This window comes from Vombatus ursinus, unplaced genomic scaffold (assembly GCF_900497805.2).
Source record: "Vombatus ursinus unplaced genomic scaffold, bare-nosed wombat genome assembly UNPS02014774.1, whole genome shotgun sequence".
Classification (NCBI taxonomy): domain Eukaryota; kingdom Metazoa; phylum Chordata; class Mammalia; order Diprotodontia; family Vombatidae; genus Vombatus; species Vombatus ursinus.
Window position 1 is genome coordinate 9664385 of NW_020954552.1, and position 24031 is coordinate 9688415.

Sequence of the window (24031 nt, forward strand, 5' to 3'; positions counted from 1 at the left end):
ATTCCAGAGATAAAATCACTTTTGCTTTTTGCTCCATTTAACTTCATCCAACTCTTCTCTATTTTGAATTCTCCTTCTGTTTCTTGGATTTCCTCACATGATTGGTTATACTTTCTTATCTTTTTTACCTATCCTGTTTCTTTTGAATAAGGTATATGCATCCTGAGCCCTGGCCTAGTAATGGATTTCATCCTGCCAAATCTCAGCAATAACTATGAGGTCAAATTTGTCTCTTTGCATTAAGAGCTCTAGTTCCTCTTATTTGTTGCTTAAACTTTGGGCATTTGCATAGATGTTTGGGTCCATGAATTTTACTATGAATTCCTCTCTTGGATTTTGTTTCTTATGAATTTCCAGGTGTCTGAATTGTATGAACTTTTAGGTGTCTCAATTGCAGCAATTGAAAATGATAAATTTCATAAATTCAAAAGTTTCTACACAAATGATAAATTTCATGGACTCAAAAGTCTATACACAAATGCATAAAGTTTAGGCATTAGGTATGTGTATATTTATATATATGTATATATGTTTGTATATTTATATGTATATAGAGAGAACATTTGTCTCTCTTCACATAAATGCATATATATACACACATACATATGCACACAAGCATATATATTCTCTATTCTCCATTTTTTTTACATTAAGTCTCTTTTGAATAGATATGTAAGATGCCTGGTAAATTTGTTCTTACCAGATTTTATTAGATATTTTCTTTCTCTGACCAGGAATCTATCATTCCTATATTGTAAGCTGTGGTGCAGAAGTCCAAATCCCATTCTCAGATATTGCCTTCTAAGTTGGCTGTTTACTTCACAAATTAATTGGTCTCTTTAGCAGCTCTTATGTTCAATGAATGATCATGAGCAAAACAATCTATTTGGTCTTCAGTTTCATGCCCAAGACATCATGATTGTTGGCAATATTTTTTAAATTCCTTCTGGCAGCATCATTTGTGTCCACATGAATCGCTCTAAATTGCCATCCATTTCATTAAGTTTTGGGAAGTTGTCTTTTATGTCTTAAATACATGCCCCAGGAAGACAACAGACTTCTTTGTTTTTATTAATAGGTTGACTGACAGCTACATCAGTACCTCTCCTCAGGGAATCTCCTCCTTCTCTTCCTAATCTCTCAGCCCCTATTCCTCCCCTGTGCAATATCTCAATATTTCCCTTTCTGAATGACTGTCAGCCCCCCAGGGCAATTATAACCTGATGGCTACCAAGAAACTCACAGCTGCTCCAGTGCTAGTGGGGGAAAATATTTTCCCTCCCTCTTCTACCCCCATGTCCACTCCTTTCCACCTTGTTCATCTCTAGGCTATAGCTGGTGGTGGTCCTCAGAGGGAAAGCACGGCTTGAACCCAAAGCTTATTTATGTCAGACTAGCAATATTTTAAGAGAGAAGATAGATACAATTTTATCCTGGCATCCCCTCTATCTGAGGAGAGTAGAGTGACCAGTTTCTGGCCCCATGCTCCTGTTTTGGCAGGAATCAAAGTCTCCCTTTGTACTCCAAGGCAATGAATGATGAGCAAAATTCCTGCTATTCCCACTTGCTACATCCATTTTCACTTTGGAGACAGAGTGAGCCTTGTAGGGGGAGCCGGCATAGATGGTTTGTGATTTGCATAGGAGAAGGGAACAGGCATTTATTAAGTGCCTACTATATTCCAGGCACTGTGCTAAACACTTTACAAATATCTCATTTGAACCTCACAACAATCCTAGGAGGTAGGTGCCATAATCCTTATTTTACAGTGAGGAAACTGAGATAGACAGAGGTAAAGTAAATTGCCCAGGGTCACACAGCTAGTAAGTGTCGGAGGCTGGATTTGAACTGACATCTTCCTGACTTTAGGCCCAGAGTTCACTGTGTCATCTAGCTATTTCTAGATCTAGAAGATATCATGACATTATCTTACCACCAAATCTACTGCTTTTCTAAGCTTCTCTTTCTGTCAAAGACATTTTTCTTTGTCACCATTGACATTTGTCACCATCATTCATTTGTCACCATCTTTCCGGTCACCATTGTTTACAATAAGGGTTTCATCTTTGTCTTCTCATTCTCCCTCACCCCATCTATCCAATCAGTCACTAAATCTTGTCACTTCTTTCTCCACAATAATCCCCAAATTTGTTCCCTTAGCTGTACTAATATATCCACCTCTCTAATTGATCTAATTGATACCCTTATCACCATTGACTGGGATTATTGCAGTAGCCCTCTGATTGGGCTCCCTGTCTCAGGTTCCCCTCTACTGTACTCCATCTTCTACAAAGCTAACAAAGTGATTTTCCTAAAGTGCAAGCACATCACTCCCCTACTCAGTAAACCCAAATATTATTTCATCTTTACTTCATCCTTAATTTTTGTTTTTTTCTGTAAATTTAACTATATGTAATTATAAGTAGTAGATACATATAACATAAATATAAATTAATTTGCACATATTAGCAGGAGCTCTCAAATCTCTGTTTTATGGATAGAAGGCAAGATAAAGAATGAAGTTTGGAGACCATTATCCTAGAGCATATTGGGTAAAACCTCTTCCTGATAAGAACTAGCTAACAACTCTTTAGCAGTAGCCACCACAACCTATTGATCCAAAGTCTTTTCCAGAGAAAGACTCTGGGAAGAAGCCTAACTGTAAAGGAGTGTGCTCTCAAATCCCTATCCCCAATTTACTAATACTAGAGACTTCAGGGAATTTTTCCTTGGGTGAGATCTCAGCCTCTCTTGATTGAGCTTAGTAAATAGCCTTTCTCAATATAGAAATCATCAATATTAGTTTCTATTCTTTTCCATGGCCATTTTGAGTTGATTGCAATTTTACATGCAAAGACACTATTTATCATTGTTATTGCCAGATTTCTTTAAATTCATTATGACATTTCCTGTCTGCTTCTCAATTTGGAAGCATAGTTACTTAATAGATGTTTTTCAGCCACCAAAGGCTTTTATTTCATTTATTTCATTCATTTTAGGCAAAAATTGAAACTGCTGAACTAATGAGGTTTTAAAATTTAATTAAGATCAGTACAAAAAGAAAAATTTTTTGGGTGAATAATTCTGAAAATATAACAACTTCCGTTAGAAATTTAACAATTACTAAGTCACAATGAGAATTAAAGTGGAACAGAAATATTTTCTGTATGGTTCTCAATCCTCCTACCTGGCATCCTTGCAGCATTTGACACTATCAACTACCCTCTTTTCCTGAGTATTTTCTTCCTCTGAATTTTTGTGACTCTGATCTCTCTTGGTCCTCCTACTATTTGTCTGACTATTCCTTCTAACTCTCTTTTTGGGTCATCATTTATATCCCATCTCTTAACTGTGTGTATATGTTAAATTTCTGTCCTGGACTTTCTTTTCTTCTCTGTGTCTTCTCAGTGACCTCATCATCTCTTGTGGGTTCAATTATCATCTCTATCCATATAGTAGCCCTGGTTTCTCTCCTATGCTCTATCAAGTGATTATTGGATACTTTAATGTGTTACAGGCATATCAAATGCATTATGTACAAAAGGAACTTATTATCTTTTCCTCTACACTCATCCCTCTTTTGAAGTGCCTAATTTCTGTCAAGGGCATCACTGTCTTCTTGTTACCCAGGTTTACAACCTTAGAGTTTGCACCTTATTCAGGCTCATACCACATGTCCAATCATATTGCAATCCTGTAATAATTCTTGAATACTCATCCCTCTCTCCACTTACAGCAGCCACTAACTTAGACTCATAATACCATTCACTTGAACTATGGAAATAGTCTTCTAAATCATCTTTCATCTCAAGTCTCTCTCCTCTCCAATTCATCATGCACCTAGACGTAAAATTTGTAAAATTATATTTTATTTATTTAAATTACTTTTTTTAACATTCATCTTTTAAATTTTTGAGTTCCAATTCTCTCCCTCTCTCTTCTCCCTCCCCCACCCCTTGAGAAGGCAAACTATGTACATGTGAGGTCATGCAAAACAGATTTCCATATTAGTCATGTTGTAAAAGAAAACTTACTATACACATATAACAATAAAAATACAAAGGGAGAAAAAATATGCTTCGATCTGTACTCAGAGTTCATCTGGAGGAGGAGAGCATTTTTCATCATAGGTCCTTTGGAATTGTCTTGGATCATTGTCTTGATCAGAGTAATTGAGTCACAGTTGATCATCATTATAATATTGCCATTACTGTGTACAGTGTTCTGGTTTTGTTCACTTTAGTTTGTATCAGTTCATGTAAGACTCCCAGGTTTTTCTGAAACTCAAGGAGATATTCTTAAAGCACAAAGTCTGACTGAACATGTCATTCCTTTGCTCAATAAGCTCTCGTCGTTCCCCATTGCCTCTAGGATAGAAAACAAATTCCTCTGGCATTTAAAGCCCACATGATCGGGCTATAATTGATCTTCCCAGCTGATTATGTATTATTCCCTTTCATGTAGCTTACAGTCTGGAGAAATCGGCCTTCTTCATGTTCCTCATATAGAATGTGGTCTCTATGTGCCTTTGCATAGACTGTCCACTCCATGCTTGGAATGCATTTCTTTCCTTTAAATTCATCTTCTAGAATCTCTGTCTTCCTGCCCTGTCTTCCTTTGTAAGGCCTTTCCTAATTCTTCTAACAACCTCTACTACTTTGTCACATCATTATATTTAATTGTGTTCATTTTGTATACATTTTGTATCCACTGTGTAACTCCTTACAAGTTACTTGATTACCTGCCTCCAACTTACTCCAACAGGTTGGGTCCTCCTGGGAGATCACTACACCATGTGCAAGGTACTTCGTATGTCTACTCTCCTAAAACGATAGCTTGTGAGCCTCCACATGTATATTTATCTTTTCTCCAGATAGCTAAGGGACGCAGTTACCTCTAGGCAAGGTTATTCATTGAAAAGGAATACTGAGAACAAGAGTCATATGAAACATTTTCCCATACCACCTGAGGCATGATTTTCCAGAATTATATACAGTGTCAGTAGGAAGAGTGTAAATGTATAGAGTTTATAAGTAGAGAGGCAACCACATAGGGAACAAATGTGGCCAAAGAACATATGAAGAGCGGTACCTTATAACTGCAGCTCCTGAGGGTTGCAGGCCCACTGATATTCTACTGTTATTCTTGCCAACCTTTCTCTCATAGTCTCTAACAGATGCTCCTTCTCTGCTTGGCTGTATTTGCTGCTGCCTCCAACTTTGGACTCAGCTGACATCCTGGCCTAGGATACTTGCATGCATTTTTGAGAAAAACAAAAACAAACAAAACTGGAGCCTAAGGCCTAGAACCAGCAAGAATCTTGGCTCTGTGGTTTTCCATTTCCTGAGTTAGGGGCTGGATGATCAATCAGTTTTTCTTACTACTTGTTCAACTTGACTCTGAAGTTGAACTCTGGCCAGATCTTATGCTAAAAGATACTGTTGTGATGGGGGTATGAGGTATAAGGCGTTAGATGAAAACTGTACTCAGGAACTGAGTTCTTTCTCCATAGCTGGTTCTTTTCTCCACCACCTTCTTCTCTTCAGAGCTGATTGGCTCACTTATTTTATATAGGGGAACGGTTGTTCTTTTTTAGGCTAATTATTATTATTATTATTATTATTCCTGTGTGGCATCACTTGCCTTCTTCCAACAAAGTACTATAATCCCTTCACATTGATTAAAGAACTTCTGTATATGTCATAACATCATAAAGTAGTGAACATGCTTTTTATATTTCCTTTACATACACAATCTAAAGGGCAGCTAGGTAGTGCAGTGGATAGAGTGACAGGCCTGAAGTTAGGAAGACTCATCTTCCTGAGTTCAAATCTGGCCTCAGACACTTACTCGCTGTGTGACCCTGGGCAAGTCACTTCACCATGTTTGCTTCAGTTTCTTCATGTGGAAAAGGAAATAGCAAACCACTCCAGTATCTTTGCCAAGAAAACCCCAAATAGGGTCATGAAGAGTCAGAAATAACTGAATAACAACAAAGACAATCAAAATCTTGAAGAGACATACTCTTCACAAGTGAAAATGGACTAGAGTCTGGATGGAATGTACTCTTATATCTTACTGTCCCTGTTACCTGTTCCTTACATCTTATTTCCTCAAGGAAACTGAGGGACTCATCTGATTAGAAATCCCTTGACAAACCCCTTGCTGTACTTATTTGTTTGCATTTTGTCTCCCTAATAGAGAATACAAGCCCTTTGAGTGCAGGGACTATTTAGTTTTTGGTCTTTGGTTCCCTAGCACCTATGCACCTGGCTCGTACTAGGTATTTAGTTAATGTTTGTTGATTGATTGCTTGATTGTATACGAATAAAATAATGGCACATAAAAAGAAATATTGATTTAAGGCAAAATGCAGCGACTATGACAAAATGATTGGCATTCTGGGGCAGAGTATATATAGTGAGCATTTGAATAAAAGCATCTAGAAAGTCTAGGAAGAATAAAGAGGATCATAGATTAGGACTAGCTAGGACCTTAGTCATGCAGTTTGTTTGTCTTGTTTCACAAATGAGAAAACTGAGACCCAGAGAGGTTAAATGATTTGTCCAAGGTCACTCAGACACTCTAATGGATTTGTGATTGTACCTCATTTATTTTTCTGACTGCTATCCATGCTCTCTGGAAAAGGAAATGGCAAACCACTCCAGTATCTTTGCTAAGAAAACCCCAAATTGGTTGTGAAGAGTCAAACATAAAAGAAACAACTAAATTGATCCATTTTCTCCCCTAAGTTCAGTGGTAGGGATGGGGGGAAGAGGGGAAATGGAAAGGAGGAGCATCTAACTTACTAAAGGCCTTTGTCCCTTTTGTCTTCTAATTGATAAATTAGCAAACACTTGACTAAGCATACGCTATGTGTCAAATACTGTGCTTAGAATAAAAATGGTACTGTCCTTGTCCTCATGAAGATTATATTTTGAGGGAGACGACACAAACTCACATAAGAAAATACGAAGTAAATAGAATGGAAATCTGTGATTTCATTGATGTAGGAAACTCCAGGAGGAGGAAACTCCCTCCATCAATGTAGCTTGTAAGTTTCTCTGAAACTTAGAGTACCCAAGAGTCACCTAGAGCATTGTGAATTTAAATGAATTGCCCACAGCTGATACTTGACAACGTTAGGACCTGCATTCAGGTCTGCCTGGTTCTGAGGGAAGTTTTTATTCTACTATATGTTGTTGCAGTGCTGTACTAGTAAATATTTAACAACCTGCTCTCTGGAAAACACATACACACAAATACATATATACACATGCATACATATATGTGATATATATGTCATACAACTATATCTATCTATATATCACATATAAACATACACCTATGCCACTCTTTCAGAAATCTGCCTCATTAACATTTCCTCCATCACTTTTCTAAATCCAGAAATCAACAAAACAATAAATCGAGCCCTGATTTAAGTCAGTCAGAAAACATTTAAAGCCCCAACTATATGCAAGGCACTATGTTAAGCACTAGGGATACAAAGAAAGGTAAAAAACAGTCTTCGTTCTCAAGGAGTTCAGTCTAATGGGAGAGACAACATACAAATAATTATGTACTGTCAGCTGGACTGAACCTCTTGGCCCATGGAGGCCAGAGCTGAACAGACAGAACAGGCAAGAATAACCATGCAGAGAAAGTAACTCAGAAATTTATTTTCTATAGTGAAAGAAATGGTTTGCACGCAAAGGAGGGAAACTAGACACACGTGCTGGGGCCCCCCTAGTGTGGACCCACTTTAGTGTGGCAAACCTCAATACTTCTACTAATGACTGTGCATTGAGTTGCAGCTCTGACAATGAGGAGTAACAGCAACAATGTAACAAGTTTGATTCGTATCAGGGCTTCATGAGCAGAACATGGCTCCTGCAGGTGCTTGTCTGAGCTCAGAAAACACCTGGTGCTGGTCAAAGCAATACAACAATGATGTGAAACAATTCTGGGATTTTGCTGTGACTGAGACCATCCAGAGGGTGAGTGCAGAGGATTGTTTTTATGCCAAGTTCAGGGCACAGCTTGATTGCTGGGCCTTAACTCTGGAAAACAAGGAGTCTCAATAATATCTTGACAATACAAACAAGTTAAATGCAGGATAAATTGGAATAATAGAGGGAAGGCACTAGCATTAAGGGGTATCAAGAATGACTTCAAGTAGAAGAGGAGATTACATATAATAAAATACATAATATATGTGTATGTATGTGTGTGCACACTCACAGGAGGCAACAGCTGGAGGCAAAAGCTGGGAATATCAGAGAAAATCTTAAGTTGGCCCTTAGAAGATATGAGCTGAGCTTTTTATACCACAATGATTACAGTGTAGCATGTGGGCTGTCAATCAATTATCCTGCCTTGTCAAATGACCAATCCATCTTCTTTTCAACCGTACACACTTCTTAGATGCTCCACACTCCAAATGTTCACACAGACTATTTCTGCCCAACCTGTGGTAGAGTCTTCCCAGCTTGTATTGGTCTGATCAGTCACAGTTGGACACACTGTTCCTTGACCCCAACACAGTAACGTCTTTTTGGTCTTCTTCAAAAACAAAAGACAACAACCAACCAACATTTCTTTGATGACATATTTTATTGTGGTTCTACATGAGAGTTACTTTTTTAAAATATGTTGCAGCCTGCTTATCCATCCCTGTGAGATTAATTTTTAATTCTTTGTAGGCTATAATGATCTATGACTCACAGTCCTCTAACAACTGCAGTAGTAGAATACTTTTATTTGAAAAATGGGTCGTTCTTTTGGGGAGAAATTTGGGATTCTTACAGCAGTTTTGGAATATCCCAAAGGCAATTCAGCTGCTCTTCTGTTTAATTCCAGGACCACCTTGTCTATTTGCAGAGTCTGCTCAAATAGCTATGAACGGAGCTCCGTACATTGTTCATCTCACTCCATGTCATGATTTGAAGAATAGAAATTCTTCATCCACTTGGTTTTTCCTGTATTCATGATAAGATCATGATAAGACTCTTCTGAACAAGTATGGATGCATCCAAGAGGCTTTGAATTGTTCTAGGAGTCGATGCAACCAAAACAATGTTATTTGCAAAGTGGAACACCTGCAGTACTTTATCACCTATACCAAAGGCTCTTAACCTGGAGCCTGCAAGTCTAAAAAAATTTTAATAACTATATTTCAATACAATTGGTTGCCTTTATAATCCCATGTGGGCAGCTGGTTGGTGCAGTGGGTAGAGTACTAGGCTTGGAATCAGGAAGACTCTTCTTCATGTGTTCAAATCCAGCCTCAGACACTTACTAGCTGTGTGACCCCTGGCAAGTCACTTAACACTGTTTTCTTCAGCTTCCTCATCTGTAAAATGAGCTGGAGAAGGAACCGGCAAACCATTCCAACTCTGTTGCCAAGAAAACCCCAGCTGGGGTTATGAAGAGTTGGACATTACAGAAATGACTGAACAACAACAAAAATAATCCTATGTATTCTATTTTATACATTTGAAAACATTAATCTGAGAAGGGGTCCATGACACAGACACAAAAGGATAAAAACTGCTGTGTATGAAATCTCTCCTCAACTTGGACTCTATCCTGGATGCCCTCCATGACAGTGACAAATCCCTCACTGTTTTGGGCCTTGCCTGGCATTAATGATCAGAGCGTGGTTGAATAAGGTCATCTCTGTTCTGTCTTTGAGGCGATCTTATATACTATTCAAGCATATACGGGGAAAAAATCTTTGTTAGTAACAACCTTTTAAGGTAATATTTTTCTCTATCCACTTAAGAGCTGTTTTATCCACATCTTTTAGTCAACTATGTGATAAAGTTTGTAAGTATACATTTACCCACAGCTACAGAAAGTGGGAGGTGAACAAGTGGGAAGTAGGATCATTGATATCATATATTGAAAACTGGAAGAAATCTTTGTGGAGTGGAGAGGAACAAGTATTTATTAAGTGTATATTCTGTGCCAGATACTGCGCTAAGGATTCTACAAATATTATTTCTTTTGATCCTCACAACAACCTTAAAAGGTATGTGCTACTATTACCCCCATTTTACAGTTGAGGAAAGTGGGGCAGACAGAAATTAAATGACTTGCCCAGCTAATGAGTGCCTCAGGTTGGATTCAAACCTAGGTTTTCTTGAGCACAGGTGCTCTGTCCTTTGAGATCATTTAGTTTAACTCCTAATTTAGCACATGAAAAAACTGAGACCAAGAAAGACTTAATGACTTGTCCAAGGTCACAAAGGTAGTTAAGAATATATCTGGGATTTGAATGATTCCAATCCTGTGCTCTTTTTTGTGATATTGCAGATGTCTAGCCCTGTGCTTTACACCTAGCAAGCACTATATCTATATCTTTATCTATTTGAGTGAATCTCAGTTTACAGCCACAATTTCCTGCTCAAAAAATAACCTACTCTTTGGCTGATACCCAACATCGCCTTTCTTGGAAATAGTATTTTATCTCACAGAGCTAACGTGCCTAAAATGTCAATGTTACCTGTGTGAACTTGGGCAAGTTATTTAACTTTGGATCTTTGTTTTCTCTGGTATAAAATGAGAGGTTGTACAACTATGAACTTTAAACTAAGAATGCTTTGGAGGATGGATGGAGTAGGAAGTAGGGAGACCAATTAGAAGTTATTGCAATAGTCAAGGTGAAAGGTGATAAGAAGGTAGAAATGACAATATCTGGCAACAGATTGGTTATGTGAGGTGAGCTTGAGTGAGGAGTTGAGAATAATTGCAAGATTGTGGGCTTAGATTGCTAGAAGGATAGTGATGCCCTAGACAGCAATAGGAAGTTAGAAGGAGATTGTTTATTTATAAGGCAGATCTTATGCAGGAAAATTTATTGACTAAACACAGAATTGCTGACCTTGACATAGGCACATCTGGGCATTTTTCTAATCATAGTTAAGATTTAGCCTATTTGTTGATTCATTTATTACAAAGTACCTAGATTTCCCATACTGGGTAGGTAGAGAAGTTAGAATAAAAAGTAGGAAAAGTAATTGTACATTTCATTTTGATTTAAGTCTTCAAAACCTCATTGGTTTTTAAAGATAGATGACTCATTTTCCCTCCCATTTCATATAACCCACTCCATAAATATTATTTTAAAGAGAGATTTAAGACTACAGTTGCTGAGCAGCTAAAATGAGTTTTATGGGTGAATCAAGTACCTTTAGTAAAGGATAATAGCCTAATGAGATGTTATTTATTAATGATCCAGTTAAGAATATAAATAATTCAAAGCAAAAAGCAAATGACTACATGCTTGAGAATTAAAAGGTATTAAGGAAAAAGTGATAACCGAGAAGCTAATAGCAACCTTTCAAAATGTTTAACATATTATATTATATTTCTAGTATGTGAGAAAATAATTAAAATATTCCATTCACCAAAGTTAATAATGCACTGAGCATTTATAGATCACATAAACATGCATAATCTTTCAATCCAAAAACCATTTTTTTAGGAGCAGCTAGGTGGCGCAGTAGATAGAGCCCTGGTTTGAATCCAGCTTCAGATACTTACTAGCTAGCTGTGTAACCCTGGACAAGTCACTTAACCCCCATTCCCTCCAAAATAAAAAAAAAAAACAAACAAAAAGCATTTATTTAGTGCCTACTGTGAATGCAAAAGGCAGTGTTCTAGGTGCTGGAAATATGACTGCTGGAAATATGACTTAAAAAAAGAAGTGGGGGATGGTAAAATAGCCCCTTTGCTTGCAGAGCTTATAATTTACTGGAATGCATACAGAATAAAGTGAAGAATTAAATGCCACTTCATAGATTAAAATTTTTACCCAATGTACAGATAATTGAAGTCCCAAACTCTGGGTAAATGACAACTCTCCACTCTATTTGATTTTGTATTTATAAAACTAGCCCAATTTTAATATTATTATAATTATTTTTATTTTTAAATGGCAGTAACTTTAAAACTATCAGTTTTCTTTTTAAAATAATTTTTATTTGCCAACATGCCAAGTAAAGGCAGGGACTCACCTGAGCTCTCCCAAATTCCCCTTATAACAATGTTAAAATAATGCCTCAAAATGAATTCTGGAATAGCAGGGCCATAGAAAGGACAGGGTAAAACAATTTTCCAGCCCAAAACAACTTAGAATATTGACAGGAAAGGTCTGGGATGAGAGTGGAAGGAAGTCCAGCTCAGGCTGCACCAGCACAGATCTTGCCTGGCAAAGCAGCAGCAACTGGAGACAATTGAATTGGTGGGAGTCATTGCTTTCAGAGATCTTAGGCTAGAGGGGGTTGGACTGTTGGTCAGGGGGAGATTGCAGGCCTTGGAAGTAGGATTCTATTGCAAAGCTTATATATAATTCTGAGTCACAGTCCTAGGACAAAGAGGAGCACTGGCAGGAGCAGGGACCCTAGCTAAAGCTCCAGAAAAGAAACGAGTATTTGTAGTGACTCACAGAACAGAGTACAGGATGGGTGCTTCCTTGGAAGAACTGAAAACTTACAGACCCCCAGAACTAACTCTTCAAACAGCGAAACAAAAACCCTGAAGGTTGGGACAGTGCCCCCTCCACCAGAGGAGCAGAGCTCAACTTTAATATAAAGTTAAAAGTCAAGAAATAATCTGGAAAAATGAGCAAACAAAAATAAGCTGACAATAAAAAGCCACTGTGGTGACATGGAAGATCACAACATAAACTCAGAAGACAGTGGATTCAAAACAGCTACATATAAAGCAACAAATTAAAATGCTAATTAGTCTCAGGCCCTGGAAAAGCTCAGAAAGGGTTTTAAAAATCAAATAAGAGAGGTAGAGGAAAAATTGGAAAAATAAATGAAAGTTTTGCAAGAAAATAATGAAAAAAAGAGCCAAAAGATTGGTAAAAGAGGCACAAAAATATTAAAGATAATGACACCTTAAAATGGAAAGGGTGAAATGGTAAAAGAGGCATAAAAATCCACAGAAGAAAAGGACTAATTAAAAAGCAGGATTGGCCAAATGGAAAAAGAGATACAAAAACTAACTGAAGAAAATAATTCCTTAAAAATTAGAATTGACAAGTGGAAGCTAATGACTCCATGAGACACCAAGAAACAATAAAACAAAGTCAAAAGAATGAGAAAACAATAGAAGAAAATGTGAAATCCCTAGCTAAACACCAAGTTGGAAATTCTGAAAATCAAAGGAGAGATTAATACCATTAAAAGAAAGAAAACCATTGAACTAGTAGGAGCTAGTTCTATGAAAAACAACAACAACAACAACAATAAAATAAATAAGCCATAGGTTAATTTGATTTAACAAAAGAAAGAAGGAAATCAAATTATCAGTATCAAAAATTAAAAGCGTGAATTCACTACCAATGAAGATAAAATGACAACAGTCATTAGGAGCTATTTGCCTAATTATACACCAATAAATCTAACAATGTAAGTGAAATGGATAAATATTTACAAAAATTATAAATTTCCCAGACTGGCAGAAGAGGAAATAGAATAACTACATAACCTATCTTAGTAAAAAACAAAAAAACTGAACAAACCATCAATGCCAGATGGATTCATAAATGAATTCTATCAAACATTTAAAGAACATTTAGTTCCAATACTACATAAACTATCTGAAAAAACAATCAAGGAAGGAGTCCTACCAAATTTCTTTTACATCACAAAAATGGTACTGATAACCTAAACCAGGAAGAGCAAAAACAGATAAAGAAAACTATAGACCAATTTCCCTAATGAATATGAATGCCAAAATGTTAAATAAAATATTAGTAAGGAAATTATAGCAAGATATCACAAGGATCATACAATATGACCAGGTAGGATTTATACCAACAATGCAGGGCTGGTTCAATATTAGGAAAACTATTAGCATAATTGACCTTATCAATAACAAATTGTAGAATCATAGAATTATCTCAATAGATAAACAAAAAGCTTTTGACAAAATAAAGCAGTCCTTTCTATTAAAAACACTAGAAAGCATAGGAATAAATGAAGCTTTCCTGAAAATGATAAGCTGTGTCTATCTAAAACTATCAACAAACATTATCTGTAATGAGGACAAGTTAGCATATTTTTCAATAAGATCAGGAATCAAACTAGGATGTCCATTATCCCCATTATTATTCAATATTGTACTAGAAATCCTAGCTATAGCAATAACAGAAAAAAAATGGAAGGAATTAGAACAGGCAATAAAGAAACAAAGCTATCACTTTTTGCAGATGATATGATGGTATACTTAAAGAATCCTAGAGGATCAATTAAATAACTAGTTGAAATAATTAAAATCTTTAGCAAAGTTAAAGGGATATAAAATGAACCTGTGGAAATCATCTACATTTCTATATGTTACCAACAAAGTCCAGCAACAAAACACAGAGAAATTCTATTTCAAATAACCATTGACAATATAAAATACTTTGTAGTCAACCTGTCAAGACAAATACAGGAGTTATGTGAACACAAATACAAAACATTTTCCACACAAATAAAGTCAGATCTGGTTGATTTAATTATTCAGCACTATATCAATCAAACTACCAAAATGTAGCTTGATAGAGCTTGAAAAAATCATAACAAAATTCACCTGGAAAAAAAAAGGTTGAGAATATCATGCTAATCAATAAAAAAAAGTGAAGAAAGGTGGCTTAACCTTATCAGATCTCAAACTGTATTACAAAATGGTAATCATCAAATTAATCTGGCAATGTCTAAGAAACAGTGGCACAAAGTTTTTACATGTATTTGGAAAAAATAAAATATTTTAAAAAGCAAAAAATTAATTTCATTTTATTAATTTATTAAACTTTAATTGTTTTTCTTTTGAAATAGAAAATAAACACCATTTAAATTTTCATATACAAAAAGAATGGATTATACATGAAATTGCCAAGTCATGTCATATGACTTTTTTCTATTAACACACATATATATACACAGATATATATTATATTGTACATATAGCTTTTCTTTTAATATATATTAAACTTAATGTGATAGTACCAAGATTGCCTGCTTGTTTCAATCCTCTTCTGAGCTCCTCTGGGTATCTTTAAACATTTCGTTATTTCTCTCTCTTTTTTCTCTTTCTTCTTCTCTCCTTTTTTTTTTGCCAACCCTACCACTACTGGTCTACTACTATTTGCTTCCCACTCTTAGCTCAATCTGAAATAAAAACTACCTTGTAGTTAGGGAAGTCATGCCAAAACAACCTTGTGTTATTATTATAATATTTGGAAATGTGTGTGTCATTCTTCATCTTTATTCCCTCTTCACCAGAAGGCAGGAGGTATGCTTTGTCATAAGTCTTTTGAAGTCATGGTTGATTATTGCCTTGATCAGAATTCTTAAATCTTCTAAAGTTGTTTTGCTTTATGATGTTGTGGTCATTATATAGTTTTCTTAGTTTCTGTTCACTCTTCTCTACATCAGTCCATACAAGTCTTCCTTGGTTTCTCTGAATCCATTCCTTTTGTCATTTCTCTCTTTTTAAAAAAAAAATCCCAATTATGTGTAAAAACAAATTAAAAAAAAATTAGTTCCACGTTCTCTTCCTTGCTCCCTTTCCTTCTTGTTCATTGAGAAAACAAGCAATTTGATATAGGTTATTCACGTGCAGTCATGACAAACATATTTCCATATTAGTCAAGAAAGCAGACCAAAAAAATTACCCTGAAAATCCCCCAAGTCAAGAAAAACAAAGCAAAATATATATGCTTCAATGTGCATTCAGACTCCATCAATTCTTTCGCTGGATATGGATAGAATTTTTTATCATAAATCTTTTGGAATTGTTTTAGATCATTTTATTGCTGTGAATAGCTCTCATTCACAGTAGATCATTGTACAATATTGCTATTACTGTGTATATAGTTCTCCTAGTTCTGCTCACTTCACTTTGTATCAGTTTATGTGTCTTTTCTGTTTTTTTTTCTGAAAGTATTGTGCTCATCATTTCTTATAACACAATAGTATTCCATCACAAGCACATACCACAACTTGTTCAGTCATTCCCCAATTGATGGAATTCCCCTCAAAGAATTCCCATTCTTTACCATGACAAAAAGTTGCTATAAATATTTGTATACATAGGGATCATTTTCCTTTTTTAAAAATCTTTTTGGGATACAAACCTAATAGTGCTATTGCTGGGTCAAAGGACATGCAAAGTTTTATAGCCCTTTGGTTATAGTTCCAAATTGCTCCTCAGAATGGTTGGATCAGTGCATTAGAATCTCACTTTTCCCCACATTCCCTCCACATATTTGTCATTTTCATTTTTTTGTCACATTAGCCAATCTGATATATGTAAGGTGGTAACTCAGAGTTGTTTTAATTTATATTTCTCTAATCAACAGTGATTTAGAGCGTTTTTAAATATGGGTATTGGTAGTTTTGACTTCTTCATCTAAAAATAGTCTGTTTATATTCTTTGACCATTTATCATTTGGGGAATGACTTGTATTTTTATAAATTTGACTCTGTTCTCTATGTATTTGAGAAATTAGGCCTTTATATGAGAAACTTCCTGTAAATCTCCCCCTCCCCCAGTTTTCTGCTTCATTTCTTATCTTGGCTGCATTGGTTTTGTTTGTACAACACCTTTTTAATTTCATGTAATCAAAATTGTACATTTTACATCCTATAATGCTCTCAATTTCTTGTTTGGTCATAAATTCTTTTTTTATCCATAGATATGATAGGTAAATTATTCCATGCTCACTTAAATTGTTTATGGCTTTTATTTCTAAATCAAGTACCCAATTTGACCTTATCTTAGTATATGGTGTGATCTATTGGTCTATGCCTAGTTTCTGCCAAACTACTTTTCAGTTTTCCCAGTACTTTTCATCAAATAGTGAGTTCTTGTCCCAAAAACATAGATCTTTGGGTTTATCAAACACTATATATTACTATGGTCATTTACTACTGTATGTTGTGTATCTAATCTATTACATTTATCTACCACACTTCTTAGCCAGTACCAGATTGTTTTGATGATTACTGCTTTGTAGTACAATTTGAGATCTGGTAAGGCTAGGCTACCTTCACTTACATTTTTTTCATTGATTCCCTTGGTATTCTAAACCTTCAGTTTTTTCAGATAAAGTGATTTTTTTGGGGGGGTGTCAATTTTGTTTTTCTCTTCTTTGATATGCAGAAATTCTACTTTTGTGTTTTGAGGGTTTAAAAAATTTTAGTTGCATTTGCAATTCATGGATCTGTTCTTTGTCTCTTTTAAAATATAACTGGTTAGCTCTTGTGTCCAAGTACATAGTTGGTTGGGGCTCCCAATACTCTGAGGTCAACATAGACAGGTTCTGTGTCCCTGCATAGTAAGCTATGGCAGTAGGGGTAGAATGCGAGGTGGAAGAAGGTGATTCTATCATCTGCTTATTATTTTCTGACAAGGCAGGGAGAATCTGGCTTCAGGTGCTCGAGTATTAGAGTTGGCTCTGGTTAGTTATGCTTGTTTTCAGAGCCCTGGCTGGCTTCAGATCTCTCTGTAGGCTCTCCTCCCTCTTGCCACTCCCTACTCACCATCAAGGTGAACTTCAGTCAAGGTTATCTGAGATTGTTCCAGTTTCCCAAGCATTAATATCTCCCTGCCTTTTCTACTTCCTGTTTACCTGAGCTGGCTCTGGTTTTCCAGGTCTAACACTTCTCCCTTCCTCTGCCTGCTTATCTCCAGCTTCAAGTTTGACCTAGGTGGATCAGCTTGCTTCTCCTCACATTTCTTTATGACTGGTCTTTCTGAGGCCATTTGCAGCTATTTCCTATGTATTAGCTATGACCTTTCACATTATCTCACCCAACAGTCTTTCAGTTTTATTTTCAAAGTTAAAGAAGATTTTCATTATGATCATTATGTTGGTATTGTAGGACATTTCTTTTTCTTTTGAATGTTATTTGAAGTTGTCATCTTAAGTGACAATATTTTAAGTCTTTATTATTATTGGTATTTAAAAATAAAAAGAATATTTTAATAACAATTGACCTGTGATTAAGGATCCAAATTCTGGGTTTTTGTTAGGGTTAAAAAAAAAGTGCATTAGCATGAATGTTTTCTGCTTTTACTTCAATTCACTGATAATTTGAGAGATCTTCTTGCAAGTATAATTACACAGAGAAATGATTTCAGTGTTGAATTCTGGCTTCTTACTTAGACTGTTATTTTGTTCATTTCAAAGGAAAAAAAAACATTCCCCCTGAAACCTAGTAGATAAAAGAGAAAACAGAAGATGTTAAGTAATCAAGGTCCCTGGGGCTCAAATAAATCCACTGATGTATAATTTTAGAGAACTTCAAGTGAAGAATATGTACAGCTTAATGGACACCACAACTGAGAATCAAGAGGTGTGCTGGCTTTCTTCTTTTTTTGGCACATTCTTCTGAGAGGGAGTGGGGGTGGGGGGTAAAGGGGAGGAAACCTAGTGACTTGATAGCTGCTCGACTTTTAATTGACTTGATTCAGATTTTCCAGAAGTATGTCAATATTTTTATTCAATTAAGTACAAATGTTTAATTTGCATTATATTGTAAACAGAACCATATAAGGACCAGCTGGTTTTTTTTTTTAAGATGGAAAATACCAGATTTTTTCCCAGTCTTTCTTTTCCATTTGAAGGAACATTAAAACAATTGTCCAATCTGTTACATATATGAATAGCCTTTTCAGCGTATATGGAAATGGCACCAGGAAGTATCGGAAAGGATGAAGAAAGTATAATTAGATTTTAATTACAACCATATAATTTTGAAATGCAAGACAATTTGGGGAGATTAAGCTAAGGTTTAGTTTAGAAAGGAATGACTCAGTTTTATAGCAGAGGCTAAGTCTTATTAAATTTGCAATCTACAATTCTGCTCCTGTTGTTGATCATGAAGTCTTATTTTCTTTGGGTAACTGAGAAATGCAAGGATGGAGCTGTGATTTCAAAAGTACATAAGAGATGCCATACTACGTCTAACCAATGTATCATATGCTTGATGTCTGTCATGAGGTGCCATGCTCTAGGGACATTTTATCAGACATAGCACAGCTCCTCATAACAATCAAAAAGGCAGATCTAGCCCAGATCTTAATCAATCAGATCATCACCATCACTTATTTAAATCACAAATTTAGCTGGAGGGGACTTTACAAGGCACTTCCTTTGACCCCTTCATTTTACAGATAAAGAACAGAGAACATTTGGCCAAAAGGCTAAATGACACCCAAACTCCTAGAGGTAGTAAACTTGTTTTGAACCCAGGTCTTCTCACTCCAAATTTTGAATACTTTCCATTGCATCAACTTATTGAAATTCTGGTACCTATCAAGTATAGGTTCTGGAATAGCATATACAAGATACCTGAGAATATCAATCATTACCTCAGCACCTTAACAAGACAAGAAGTAAAAAACCCAGGACCAAAGTTGTCCCCAAAAGTTGAGGCAGATTTAAGCTTTAATAATGTAAAACTGCCTGTATTAAGACTTTGGGGATCATTCTGTATAGATACCTCTTTGAGGCTTTTAAAGCACTTCAAAACCTGACCTCAACCTATTTTTTCCAAAGTAATTTTATATTATTCCTCTTCCTGCACACTGTGGGTCAGCCCAACTAATCTTCTTTCTTTTCCTCGTAGAGAAAATTTCATCTTTAATCACCATGCCTTTGGACTGGCTTTCTCTCATTTCTGAAATGTAACCCCTTCTCACCTCAGCTGTTGGTGTTCTCTCCTCCCAATTTATATTGTATTTACCTTTTATATGTTTCAAATATACTAACATTTGGACTTATTGTGTCTTACAATAGAACATAAACTACCTGAGGGCACGAACTGTTTCATTTTTGTCTTTGCATTCTCCACACCTAGCAATGTGCCTGGGACACAGTAGGTGTTTAATAAGTGCTTTTGATTGATTGATTAAATAAATGCTGCAGGAGATGTGTCTAGCCCACTCTTTCAGCCTTCAACCTTTTCTCTATACTTACTCAATTTGGTGCCACTACTACTATTTGTAGATGGATTTAGGCGAAGATACACCAATCTCCTTATATATCTGACTCTGATAGATGCACTGGCAGAGTTGCTGATGTGATTGGCTACCACTTGCTTCTGTCTCAGGACAAAGAGATATCTATAAGGCATAGGGCAAAGTGTCACAGAACCACAAGATCTAGGGATATCTTGTCCCACCAGTACCTGAAAAAAATATCCTTTCTCAAATAATCCCAACAAATAGTCCCAACAAATAGTCATCTAGTCATTGCTCAAAGACCTCCATTGAGAGGGTGCCCACTAGCACCTGAGTAGTGCCTTCTACTTTGGACAGCTATATTTGTTAGGAAGCCTTTTTTTACATGAAAATTAAATTTACTTCTTTGCTATTTCTATCTATACTCCCAGTTCTGCCCACTGGGGCCAAGCAAAACAAGTAGAATCTTTCTTTCCCGTAACATCCTTTCAAATATTTAAAGAAAACTAACATTTTTCTTCTAAATCTTCTTTTTTTTATAGCCAACAATTCCCAATTCCTTCAACTAGTCCTTATAGAACATGAATTTGCAAAGGTGTCTTCCTTTAGACATTCCCCAGGTTATCAACATCCTTCTTAAAATGATGTACTTCAAACTGAACATAATATAGCAGATAAAATCTGCCCTGGGCTATGTATGGTGGCCCACTCTAGACTTGATCCCTACACCTCTATTGATTGCATTAGCTTTCTTCACTTCCATACCATGCAAGTGACTTATTTTGAATGTGTGGTCCATAAAACCTCTCTAATTATTTTTTAGACAAAGTATTAACTAGCCATATCTTCTCCATACATCAGGACAACTAGGTGGCACATTAGCTAGAGACCTAGGCCTGGAGCCAGGAAGATATGAGTTCAAATCATTCCTCAGATACTTATTAGCTGTGTGACTCTCTGAACAAGCCATTTGACTTTTGTCTGCATCACTTAACTCAACTATAAAATGAAGATAATAATACCACCTCCCTTACAGGGTTTGATGAGATAAGATATTTTTAAAGTGTTTAACATAGTGCCTGGCTGGTGCTTAATATGTGCTTATTCCTTGTCCTCTTCTTTTCCTCCATACTGTACTCGCAAATTTAATTATTTGAACAAAAGCATAAAAATTATGTTTATTCCTATTAAATCTTATTATTATAATATGATTTTTAATAATTATTAAATCTTATTATTCCTATTAAATCTTATTTATATTGAATTTTATCAGATTCATCTCATTGTTCTAACCTGTTAAGATTCTTTTGAATCCTGACTGTCATCCAATCTGTTAACTAACGCTTCTGGCTTTGCATTACATGTAAATTTGATAAGTATCCCATTTATGCATTTATCCAAGTTACTAAAATTTTTTAAACAGATAGATCTAAGTTCTGATTCCTGGGGCATTGTGCTACCAGGTGTGGGGGAACCTGCAGCCTTGAGACCACATGTGAATCCAAACTTCACAAAACAAATCTCAAGGATTTGTTTTGTGAAGTTTGGATTCAGCCCAAGAGCTGCACTTGAGGACCTAGAGGGCCACATATGGCTTTGAGGCTGCAAGTTCCCTAACCCTGCTAAACTGTTCCTTCTAAATTGACATCTATGATAGAACCAGTGTTTCTCTGATGCAGCTTCTTTCCCCACAAAACTAGGGAGGCTTACAGAAAAGAAGATAGAGCTGCCTTTGGGACCTGATTATTCCGTGTGGTGCAATTGACCTTAGATTCACTGGCATACTTCCTCATCATATATGGGTATAAAAAGTCCAAGCTATGTGGAATCTACGTGGAATAGAGTGCCAGGCTTGGAGTTAGGAAATCCAGCCTCAGACACTTTACTAGCTGTGTGGCCCTGGGCAAGTCACCTAACCTCTGTTTGCCTCAGTTTCCTTATCTGTAAAAATGGGCTGGAGAATGGCAAACCATTCCATTATCTTTGCTAAGAAAACTCAGACAGGGATATGAGACTAATATACTTATAATTTAAGGTCTCTGAAAGATCTTCAAATCCTGATTCCCAGAATGGTCATGGGGTTGAGAATATACATGATGGGACATGTGTTAAATATGTTTGGTATTATCAGAGTTCCTTTCAAAAAACCTCTGGATGCTCCTGGGGTCGGTGGACAACGAGAACAATATCAAAAGGAGGATTGGCACTAGAGAGCATGGAAATAGAAGAGAGCATCTGTTGTGTTCATGAAAATTTCATACTTGTAAAGGTGTAGAAACTAATAGAAAGAGCTGGTGAAACTGGATTCCTATTAAAACATGGTAGATTTCTAAAACCTTAACAAGTAACCCTACCTTGGGGTTACTGCTGACCAGATGTGTTTCCACATGGAGCAGAGAGGGGCTGTGACCTGAAAAAAGTGCCACCTGTTCCACATCTTTTTTATGTTGGGGAGAAGTAAATCTCTTTGTGTTAAATGTTCAACGACTTGCAAGTGCCTTATTTCATCCCATCATCAAACCCACATTTAGAGAATGTTGGCACTCTCTAACACATCTGACAACATCAAAATATTAAGACTTCTATGGATCTGGCCCCTCAGCCAGTCCTGAATCCACCTAATTGTAGTCAGTCCATCAGTCAATGAACATTTATTAAGTACATACTATGTGCCAGGCAGTGATTATTTTCTAGTTCATCTCATATATAGCACCAGAGACATCTAATATTTTTCTAAAATCTATGTGTATATGCCATATTTCCCTGTCTAGTGACAATGTTAAAAAAAAAGGAAATTATGTCCATTTGGCATAACTTGCTCTTGATGATATCATTCTGGTTTTCTGGGATCATAATTTACTTTCCTAGATGATCACTAACCATACCTTTAATAATACATTCTATAATTTTGCAAGTCAATCCCATCGGCCCATGGTACTCTACTTTCTAACTTCTTTGGAAAATTGGGACAAAATTTCAATTTTCTATTATTTCAATATCCTGTTCTTCAGAATCTTTAACGATTTACTTCAAGGGACATCTAGGTGGCACAGTGGATAGAGCACTGGCTTTGAAGTCAGGAACACCTGAGTTCAAACCCGGCCTCAAACCAAACACTTGACACTTACTAGCTGTGTGACCCTGGGCAAGTCACTTAACCCCAATTGCCCTAAAAAAAACAAAGAACAATTTACTTCAAGCCCATTCCAATGAATATGTAGTTAAAGGATATGAATTGTTTTTTCAAAGAATTGCAAACTAAAACATGGCCTCTAGAAAGCATGCTATTACAGATTACATTTTCCTTTTCATTGAAATCTTTCCTTTTGTTTCTTAGAATTTCCTTTTTGAGGTCTTTCCATTCCTACTAGGCTACCTTGCTGTCTAGAAATTTATTCTTTGGTATCCTACTTATCATTTCTCTCAGCTCTTTGAAATCTTCTCTCCCCAAATCTAGGGTCAGATTAGGCCTGGCTTTTTTTCTCTTGTTATTGATGTTCAGTTGTTTCTATCTCTTTGTGACCCCATTTTCAGTTTTCTTGGTGAAGATAATGGAATGGTTTGCCATTCTCCAGCTCATTTTTACAGATAAGGAAACTGAGACAAACAGAGGTTAGGTGACTTGCCCAGGGTCACACAGCTAGTAAAGTGTCTGAGGCTGGATTTCCTGACTCCAGGCCTGGCACTCTATCCACTGCACCACCCAGCTGCCTTTCTTCTCTTACTGAATCACAAACTTTCATATGTAGTAATCATTTTCCTTCAAGGTCAGCATTATTTCTAACTTAGCAACAACTCCCTTTTTGTTGAGGAGAATCCAGTTTCACCAGCTCTTTCTATTAGTTTCTACACCTTTACAAGTGTGAAATTTTCATGAACACAACAGATGCTCTCTTCTATTTCCATGCTCTCTAGTGCCAATCCTCCTTTTGATATTGTTCTCATTGTCCACCAACCCCAGGAGCATCCAGAGGTTTTTTGAAAGAAACTCAGATAATGCCAAACATATTTAACACATATCCCATCATGTATATCCTCAACCCCATGACCACTCTGGGAA